A 9,796-nucleotide genomic window follows, 5' to 3' on the forward strand; every position below is an offset into this window, starting at 1 on the left:
AGACTATACAACACCAAACACCACACATCAACCAGGAACACAACCTGAATACTACAAGGAAGACAGAAAGAGGAAGAGGAGGAGGATGAGGAGGAGGAGGAGCGGAGGAGTGGACAGGACAAGGAAGACAAAGAAACAGGCAAAGTTAGGAACATTTGAAATTTTCTCGCTTCTAAACACGTCACGACAAGACGGGAACATGATTATGCGCTAGTTGGAGCTACTTCCTGTACGGCGCCGCCCTTGTAGCCCGAGGAACCGTGTCAAGGGGCTGCTGAATTTAGAACTTTTGCGAATCAATAGTGAGGTGTGATAGCTTGAGAGTGACTGTTGTTCACCATTGCAAGCATCAATACTACAATGGAAGAGGGCGGGGCGGGGGGGTGCCTCTGCTTCGTCATTCTCTCTCTCTCTCTCTCTCTCTCTCTCTCTCTCTCTCTCTCTCTCTCTCTCTCTCTCTCTCTCTCTCTCTCTCTGAAGTTCTTTATGATCCAGCCTCCTGTGTTTTAATGTGATTAAGATAAATATGTTATGACACCTGAAGATTGTGTGTGTGTGTGTGTGTGTTGTGTGTGTGTGTAATTTATACTTGCTCAGGATGTATTGTTTAAATTTAGTCACACAAGGTTTAGCATTCATTTATTTATTTATTTATTTTCGTATTAGTTCCATAATGTATGAGTAGATTTGAGAAGGTGTCTTTTTGTATGTGATGATTTTGTATAGTAAACTTGAACATCAGAGAGAGAGAGAGAGAGAGAGAGAGAGAGAGAGAGAGAGAGAGAGAGAGAGAGAGAGAGAGAGAGAGAGAGAGAGAGAGACACACACACACACACACACACACACACACACACACCAACTGGGAGAGGACGCAGCCAACCATTACCAAAAGACTCGTAAACGGTTCACATTAGTCGCTGACGGACGGGAACACACGCACTGTTTCTCCCGCCGTAAATAAATATTTCACTCCGCCCGCTCCTCCCCCGTGACACCGCTGCCTCTGGACGGTCCTCTCGCGTGCTCCTGCTCCTCGTCGCCCCGCAGTTAGGGCCAATCACAAGGTCGTCAATTTCGCACTATCAGGGAGGAACTGCACTGTATTTTGTGGGTAATCTTGTTAAAAAAATACTGGAAAGGCGGAGTCCCTCTAGTTGCCATGATGAGTTTCAGTTATTGGGGCAGTCATCCGTGCCTCCACCGGGTTCTCGCGGGCTGGGGTGTGTGTGGAGGACGTGAGGTGTGGGGTGACGTGTGGCTTGGCGAGGAAAGGGCTTGGTGTGATGTGTGGGTTTTGGTGGGTTGAGGGTTGATTGGGGTGAGGGTCCTGGTGGGGTGTGTGGGTTGATGGTGGGTGTGGGTTGGTGTGGGGTGAGGTTTGGTGTGGGGTGCTTATTGGTGTTTGGTGGGGTTTGGTGTGGGGTGTGGCTTGGCGTGGTGGGGTGGTGTCTTGAGATGGAGCGAGGTTTGGGATGAAATGTGGGTTAGCGTGGCGTGTGGTATAGGGCTGTGTGGTTTGATGTGGATGCTATGCACTATAAGTTCAAGATAGAGTACCTTAAGAGATTACTTAGATTTATTTATTATCTATTTATTTTTTTCATTTTACTTTTCGTTGCATAAATAGGATGAAATAGTATGGTGGAGACTCTCAATACATCCTCACCTCCTTCCATTACCTCCCAATCTACCACTACTTCTCTATCCCATCACCATTCCATTTCCCCTCCGCCAGCGCCCATCCAGTCCCTCTTTCCTCCTCATATTTCTTCCCCTCATCATAATATAGTGCAGTTCGCTTTTCTCCCATGGTATAGTGAGCGTAGTGTAGTAGAATCAAAAAGCCCAGTAAGGATATAAAGGTCTGCTGCTGCTTAAAATCCACTGTAATTCCTTGTAATCAACGGCACTCACTACTCCATGCCTACTTTCCTCCTGTACTTTCTCTTCACCAGTACCACCCTTACTCTCCTTCCTTCACTAGTACTTTTCTCCTTACTCTTAGCATCATCATCTTTTCTCGCCTTAATTAACTCCATCTGTTTAATTTTTTCTCTTATACAGCAAACTTTTTTTTTTCCCAACCTTCTTTCTATTTCCTTAGCAGTGTCCTTCGCCCTACCCTTAGCATCCTCTGTATTTGTCCCCTTATTGACTCTTCTTATTCTGTTTCTATAACCTAACCATCTTTCTCTCCTAGACCTTTCTTTCTTAGTTCATAGCCTTCTCTCCTTTCCCTTACCTTGAATGCTTCTCTCTCTCAACCAGTCACTTCTGTATCTTCCACCTCAAACTTGCCATAACCTAAACATCTTTCTCTTCCAAACCTATATTTTTCCATTCACAGCCTCCTCTCCTTCTTATCTGGAGGACTGTCTTCTCTCCCTCAACCACTCACTTCTGCATCTTTTCTCAGGGACTTGAAATATAAAATAGCTGGCAGCGAAATACGTAACATGAAGCCGATAAATAGATTAATAAATAATAAATAAATAAAGATTAAGCAGATGAGGATCAAGAAGTTCGAGATGACATTTGGAAGAAGACAGCGCCGATACACCGTCACCTCCCCTTCTCCCTCTCCCTTCCTCTAGCTTTTCCCTCTCCCTCTAAAGCCACTCCTCCTCTCCCTTCTGCTCCCTTCCTCGGCATCAACTCTCCTACTCTCCCTTTTTCATCTAGTGAGAGGAATAATATCTATGCTTGTGAGGTTCTTTGTAGTACGTTCCTCTCCCCTTGCTCCCTCCCTCTCTCTCTCTCTCTCTCTCTCTCTCTCTCTCTCTCTCTCTCTCTCTCTCTCTCTCCCTCTCCCTCTCACAGTACTCTTCCAGCAACCCTGAACGAGTAAAGCAAGTGAAAGGGAGAGAACGGAGGAGGATAAAGAGAAGAGAAAAGGAAAGGAGAAAGTACAGGGAACAAAGAGAGCAAGGGCAAGAGCAAGAGAGAGAGAGAGAGAGAGAGAGAGAGAGAGAGAGAGAGAGAGAGAGAGAGAGAGAGAGAGAGAGAGAGAGAGAGAAGGATAGTAAGAAAAGAAAGTCATTAAGAAGTGGAGGAAAGGAAGAAGCAGGAGAACATGGAAAGAAAGAAGAAAAGAGAGAAAAAAGATAAAAGAAAAGAGAGATATAGAAAACAATGAAGCTATGAAGTTAAAATGAATAATACCACGAAAAAAAAAAAAACATAATCTTCTTTGACAAGAGAAACACACACACACACACACACACACACACACACACACACACACACACACACACACACACGAGAGCAGTTAGCGGCTAAACAAAACACCAATTAAAACGTCCAAACAAATAAGAGGGAAAGGAAAGCAAACACCGCTGGGAAACAAACAAACAAACAAAACTAACAAAGTACACCACTTAGTTAAACGTAATGAATAATGGAAGAATAAACGAAAAGTGAAGGAAAATGAAAGTAGGAGAGATGTAAAAAAAAAAAAAAAAAAACTGGAAGAGAAGACTAAAGAGAGAGAGAGAGAGAGAGAGAGAGAGAGAGAGAGAGAGAGAGAGAGAGAGAGAGAGAGAGAGAGAGAGAGAGAGAGAGAGAGAGAGAGAGAGAGAGAGAGAGAGAGAGAGAGAGAGAAATGCTTGGGAAGAAGAAATGAGATAGAAATAAAGGAAGAAAAAGAGAGAGAGAGAGAGAGAGAGAGAGAGAGAGAGAGAGAGAGAGAGAGAGAGAGAGAGAGAGAGAGAGAGAGAGAGAGAGAGGGTTATAGGGGGTAAGGGGTGCGTGACTGCAACTCCCCCCCCTCTCCCCATCAGATAGTTAAACGGCCCCCGCCACTTTAGAGCGATGTAACCACCATATTGATCGTAAGGCTGCTGGTCCTCTCCCTCTCTCTCTCTCCCTCTCCCTCTCTCCCGCCCTAACTCCTCTTCCTCCTCCTCCTTTCCGCTTTTTCTGTATATATGTATTTTTTTTTGTCTGTCGATTTTTTTTTTCTCTTTCACTCACTCCCGTTGTTGTTGTTGTTGTTGTTGTTGTTGTTGTTGTTGTTGTTGTTGTTGCTGCTGGTGTTGTTGTTGTATTGTTTTCATTATCGTTCTCTCTCTCTCTCTTACACACACACACACACACACACTCACCATCACAAAACACGGCAAGTCAAAAGAGCAAAACAAACACAGCTACACGAAGGTGACACGTGTTATTTTTTTTCCCCTCCTCCTTTCGCGTCATGAACACGTTGGAAAATTACCCTTGGGAGAGGTCACAGGAGGCGCACGCTGTTCCAACCTCGCCTGCGTCGTGAGGAGGGCTTGAGAGTGCGCTAAGCAGGGCAGGGAGTGTGAAGAGTGCGTTTAGGGAGAGTTAAAGAGTGTTAAGGAGAACAAGTGTGCGTTAAAAATAGAGAAAAAAAAGAGTATGTTACAGAGGAAAAGGTGTTAGAGAGAGTTAGACTGCATTAAAGAGGGTAAAGGTGCGTTAAAGAGAGAGAAAATGGTGCGTTAAAGAGAGTAAAGATGCGTTAAAGAGAAAAAATGGTGCGTTAAAGAGGGTAAAGGGGCGTTAAAGAGAGAGAAAATGGTGCGTTAAAGAGAGTGAAGATGCGTTAAAGAGAAAAAAAATGGTGCGTTAAAGAGAATAAAGGTGCGTTAAAGAGAAAAAAAAAAATGGTGCGTTAAAGAGAACATCAGTGGGTTAAATAGAGAACAGGTACATTACCGAGAGTGAAGGTGTGTTAAAAGAGTAAGGATGCGCTAAAGAGAACAAGACTACGTAAAAGAGAGAAAATTGTGCGTTACAGAGAGTAAAGGTGCGCTAAAGTAGGTTAAGAGGGGACCTGATAGAAGTCTTTAAGTGGTATAAGGGTTATAACAGGGGGGACGTAAGCAAAATTCTTAGGATCAGCAACCAGGACAGAACAAGAAATAACGGGTTCAAGCTTGAAAAATTTAGGTTTAAGAAAGATAGGAAGAAATTGGTTCTCAAACAGAGTGGTAGATGAATGGAACGGACTCAGTAATCATGCTGTTAGTGCTAGGAAATTAGGGAGCTTTAAGAGAAGATTAGACGGGTTTATGGATGGGGATGATAGGTGGAAATAGGTAGGTATATTTTATACAGGAACAGCCACGTGTAAGCACGGTGGCTTTCTTATGTTCTTATGTAAAGAGAGAAAGTGTTGCGTTAAAGACAGAAAATGGACGCGTTAAAGACAGAAAAGTGCGTTAAAGAGAGAAGTGCGTTAAAAGCGTAACCCGTGGGAGAATAATAATGCGGTAAAAAAAGAGAAAGGTGTGCGCTAAAGAGAGTAAGGATACGTTAAAGAGAACAAGAATGCCTAAAGAGCGAGTGAGGGTGTGTTACGGAGCATAAGAGAACGTTAAATAGCATACGTTAGTGTGTGTAAGGGTGTGTTAAAAGGACTAAAATTACTTATACTACTGTCCTAGGGGATGCCTTAAAGAGTTAGGGTGTGTTAAAGAACATGAGAGCATTAAAAGAACATGAAGATACGTTAGAATGTATAAGAATCTGTTAAAAAACGCTAAAGATTATTTACATTAATGTCCTTGGGGATGCCTTCAAGAGCGTAAGGATGCGAGAAAGCACGGAAGACGCTTTTGATTAAGAGGGTAACAGTGCGTTGAAAACAATGGGAGTGCGTTAAATATCGTAATAAGGGTATTTTGGAAAGTGTAAGGGTGTGTCAGAGAGAGCAAGAGTGCGTTGGGGAGGAGAAAGAGTATTTAAAAGAACGTTAAAGTACTTTGAAAGTGTAAGGGTGCGTCAGAGAGAGCAAGAGTACGTTGGGGAGGAGAAAGAGTATTTAAGAGAACGTTAAAAAGAAAAGAATTTGGAGTGTGGTACCCTTCTTGGCAGCGTGACACATTATACACATTCCTGTCACGTGCTCTTTTTCTCCTCCTCCTCCTCCTCCTCCTCTGTCTACTTTTTTCCCCCTCCACAAACCCTTAATAAATTATGCAGAGTCCAATTCCGTTCTTCCGAGGTCTGAAGATGCAATTTGCAATACATACAGCCAAGCTATTTCTGTTTTTAATTCGCGTATCGACAATGTTAGTTTTTAAGACGCGCCTCCCTGCTATGCCGCTGCCCCGTCTGATCAGCGGCTGTTGCGTATATGTGTATGGATGAAGCGTCCTCGTGTTTGGCTGGTGTCTCGAGGGTAGATACAGACTAAAAGGAAGGTGAAGGAGGGTGAGGAAGAGGTTCAGGAGGGAAAAGGAGAAAATAAGAGAGTGTATGCGATTTCCTTTTAATTTTTTTCTAGTTCATAAAGTGACTACGATACTCAGAAGGAGGAGGAGGAGGAAGAAAACGACGGGGGAAACATAGAGGGGAAGAAGTAAAAAGAGAAGACAGAAGAATCCAATTCAAAGTATGGTAATTGAAATGTACGTTGTGTTTTGGTTTCCACAGCATTAACAGATAACTCTTCATTTGATTGACAGCGTTAATAATGAAATAATTCCTTCCAAGATGATGCGTAAAAACGTTGTCGCAATTCTGATTACTGTTTCTTGTCCTAAGCTACGAATATCTTCCAAGGATTCTCATTATTATTATTGTTGTTAAACTTTTGATGAATTTTAATGTATTTTGAATCCACGTGGATTTAACGAATATTTTAATAAAAAGTGTTTGTTTCTGGTCTTACTTTAGTGCTATAATAATCTTAGCTCTTCCTTATACGGATTGCAATCTAGGACAGATCTATAAATCCTCACAGAACAAAGAAAATTGCTGTTCTGCATACCAAGTTGGGAGTTATCTGACTAATGAACATGCTAGATGATAAAATGGAATACAATGGTAAGTAATTACGGAGATGGCGAGGAGCGTGTGGTGTGCGGCACTCTTGTAGTGAAGACAGTAATGCTTATTATTTCGAGACATTTGTGTACACGATTTTTGACAACCTCTGGAGTGACTCGTTTCGTGACTTGGGGGAGAATTCACGGCGATGTTGGTGTTGCAGCGCCTGCCTTCACTCCACTCCCCAGTGATCTCGTAGCTAACACTGGTTCAGGGGAGAGAAAAAAAAAAATAAATAAATAAATAAAAAAAAATAAAATAAAATAATAATAATAATAATAATAATAATAATAATAATAATAATAATAATAATAATAATAATAATAATAATGTGTGACTGATGCATATTATTTAAAGAGAGTACTACAAAGACAAAGAAATGGAAATAAATGAAGGAATTGGAGGCTTCGTATGTAACTGTGCTTAGGTGGTAGTGTCCTGGTGTGTGTGTGTGTGTGTGTGTGTGTGTGTGTGTGTGTGTGTGTGTGTGTAAAGACTGCATGTAAAGGTTAAAAAGAAAAGAAAAAGAGCAACATGAAAATTTGTTACCTCTATGTCCTCTTTTTCTGCCCCTCCATTCTTTTCCTTTAAAAATTAGCCAAACAAGGTTATTTACTCTCTGATAATAGAACACGAGGTACAGAAGGTGTCCCCGGTAACCCTTCCACAGTACTCGTCACCTGGCTGGGTGCTGCAGGTGAGGTGGGTGCGTGGGAGTTACCTGCGTCTACTTGAATTCGAACCGTGTGAAGAAGCCAGTGACGCGATCCCTTTCCTGCCGCAGTTACGTAAAAATCAGCGTCACATAAGGTTAGGTTAGGTTAGATTAGATTAGATTAGATTAGATTAGATTAGGTTAGGTTAGATTAGGTTAGGTTGGATTAGGTTAGATTAGGTTAGATTAGGTTAGGTTAGATTGGATTAGGTTAGGTTAGGTTAAAGTTGTATTAGGTTAGGCTAAGTTAGGTTAGTAGGTTAGGTTAGGTTAGGTTAGGTTAAATTAGCTTTTTTTAGGTTAAGTTAGGTTAGTTTGTGTCAGGTTAAGTTTAGTTAGATTATGTTAGGTTAGGATTAGTTAGGTTAGGTTAGGTTAAGTTAGATTAAGTTAGGTTACGTTAGGTTAGGTTTAGTTAGATTGTTTAGTTAGGTTAGGTTTAGTTAGATTGTTTAGTTAGGTTAGGTTAAGTTAGGTTACGGTAGATTAGGTTATGTAAGTTTGGTTAGTTTACTGTTAGTTAGGTTTGGTTAGGTTCGGTTAGGTTAGGGTAAGTTTAGTTAGGTTAGATTACGTTAGGTTACTTTAGGTTAGGTTAGGTTACACTAGGTTAGGTTAGGATAAAGCAACTGCAACAAGACGCCTCAGGGACTCCCTTTATTGCTACAACTCACACACCTCCTAAAAAAGGGTATCATTAGTGAGAGGTATAAGAAAAAGGAGAGTTTTTGGGTATGGACAGTAGTGGAAGAGGAGTAAGGAGAGAGGAGGAAGACAAAGAAAAGGTGGTGGATGAGGGGATAGCAAAAACAGCAAAAGGGAAAGAGGAGGAAGTGGAGACAAAAAAAAAAAAAAAAAAGAGGACAGTTTGGTAGAAGAGATATGAAGAAAGAGGAGGAAGAAAAGAGGAAGAAGAGAAGGCGGAGGTGGAGAGACAGTAGCAGGAAAGAGAAAGATGTGGAAAAAGAAGTAGGACATGTAGAAGAGAAAGAAGAGAAAAAAAATAGTAGGATATGAAAGAGTTAACAGTTCTGGAGGTGGTTGAAGAGGAAGAGAGACAGAAAAGAAGGAAGAAAAAGAGGAAGAGGAGGAGGTTTAAGTGAGGGTACAGAGGAGTGAATGATTTTGGTGGAATGGTGGAGTGGGAAGGGGTGGAGAGGAGAGGTCAGGGAGCAGCAGGGGAGGCAGGAAAGGTAGGGAGTAGTGAGTGAGGGAAGAAGGGAGGGAGGGAGACAGTAAGAAGTTTGTGGCGTCGCCTTCATAACACACGGAGTCGCTTCTGTAATATTCATTGTGATCACCAAGTCGGAACTTTTCCCCCGCACACCAGGGCACAACTCACGCACTCACACGCCCTCCTCCTCCTCCTCCTCCTCCTGTTATTCCTCACCCCTGTCCTCCCTCACCTCAGGCCTTTCTTCACCCCTCTACACGCTCTCACTTTTTTATTATTACTCACCCTAGTCCTCTCTCTCACCCCTATGGCTCTCCCTGACACCATGCCCCTACAAACCTCTCCTTCCATCCATTACTCACCATAGAATGACTTTTTTCAGCGCCTCTCGCTCCCTCACCCCTCACTCCCTGACATGCCCCTAGAAACTCTCCGTTTTATACCCAAAGTAAGACAGAATGGCTATTTTCTCAGCGCCTCTCACTCACTCACACCTCACTCTCCTTTTTATTCATCCATAGACAGCCTTTTTTTTTTTTTTTTATGAGCACCTCTCACTTTCTCTCCCTCCAATGACCCTCAGCACTCTCTCCTCCCCATGTAAAATTTTCATAGTTTCTCTCATTATTATTCCTGCTACTTTCCGCAGGAGTTTCACTGGCATGTTAATTCTACGCTGAGTCTCCACCCTTGCTTCCCCTGGTGGTGGTGGTGGTGGTGGTGGTGGTGGTGGTGGTCGTGGTGGTGGTGATACTTTGTCTTCCTATTACTCGTCCATTACATGATCGTGCGTGCGAGTGGTGGTGCTGCTGTCTGTTTGAGTGTCTCGCTGAGTGATAAAGGTTTAATGACATTTACCTTTCATAAAAGACGCACGCACTCACGTACACACACACACCCAGCCACCCACCAACACACACACACACACACACATAGGGTAGAATAAGGTAATTATTTCATGCGGTAATGTTGGTAGTAACAGATGGTCATGACGGTGTGGTAGTGGTGGTGGTGGTGGTGGTGGTGGTGGTGATTGAAGTAGTAGTAGTAGTAGTAGTAGTAGTAGTAGTAGTAGTAGTAGTGATAGTAACAGATGGTTATGACAA

At 42.6% G+C, this 9,796-nt stretch overlaps 2 protein-coding genes across 9 annotated transcripts in view; one reads left to right on the forward strand and one right to left on the reverse strand.

Moving 5' to 3' along the window:
• Positions 1–9,796, reverse strand: part of LOC135116237 (carbohydrate sulfotransferase 4-like) — a 29,161-nt gene that overhangs the window by 11,260 nt on the left and 8,105 nt on the right. For 2 of the 4 annotated variants that reach the window (XM_064033602.1, XM_064033599.1), the window contains exons 2-3: positions 7,351–7,576; positions 6,811–7,006 (exon numbers count right to left, since the gene is read on the reverse strand). The exons of 1 other annotated variant lie outside the window; for it this stretch is intronic. The gene's annotated coding sequence lies outside the window, so the exon portion shown is untranslated. The remainder of the gene's footprint in view (positions 1–6,810; positions 7,007–7,350; positions 7,577–9,796) is intronic. One more of the 4 variants, XM_064033601.1, reaches the window with a different exon arrangement.
• Positions 1–9,796, forward strand: part of LOC135116235 (histone-lysine N-methyltransferase PRDM16-like) — a 98,761-nt gene that overhangs the window by 3,307 nt on the left and 85,658 nt on the right. The gene's annotated exons all lie outside the window — the stretch shown is intronic.

The sequence above is a fragment of the Scylla paramamosain genome, chromosome 30, assembly GCF_035594125.1.
Source record: "Scylla paramamosain isolate STU-SP2022 chromosome 30, ASM3559412v1, whole genome shotgun sequence".
Classification (NCBI taxonomy): Eukaryota; Metazoa; Arthropoda; class Malacostraca; order Decapoda; family Portunidae; genus Scylla; species Scylla paramamosain.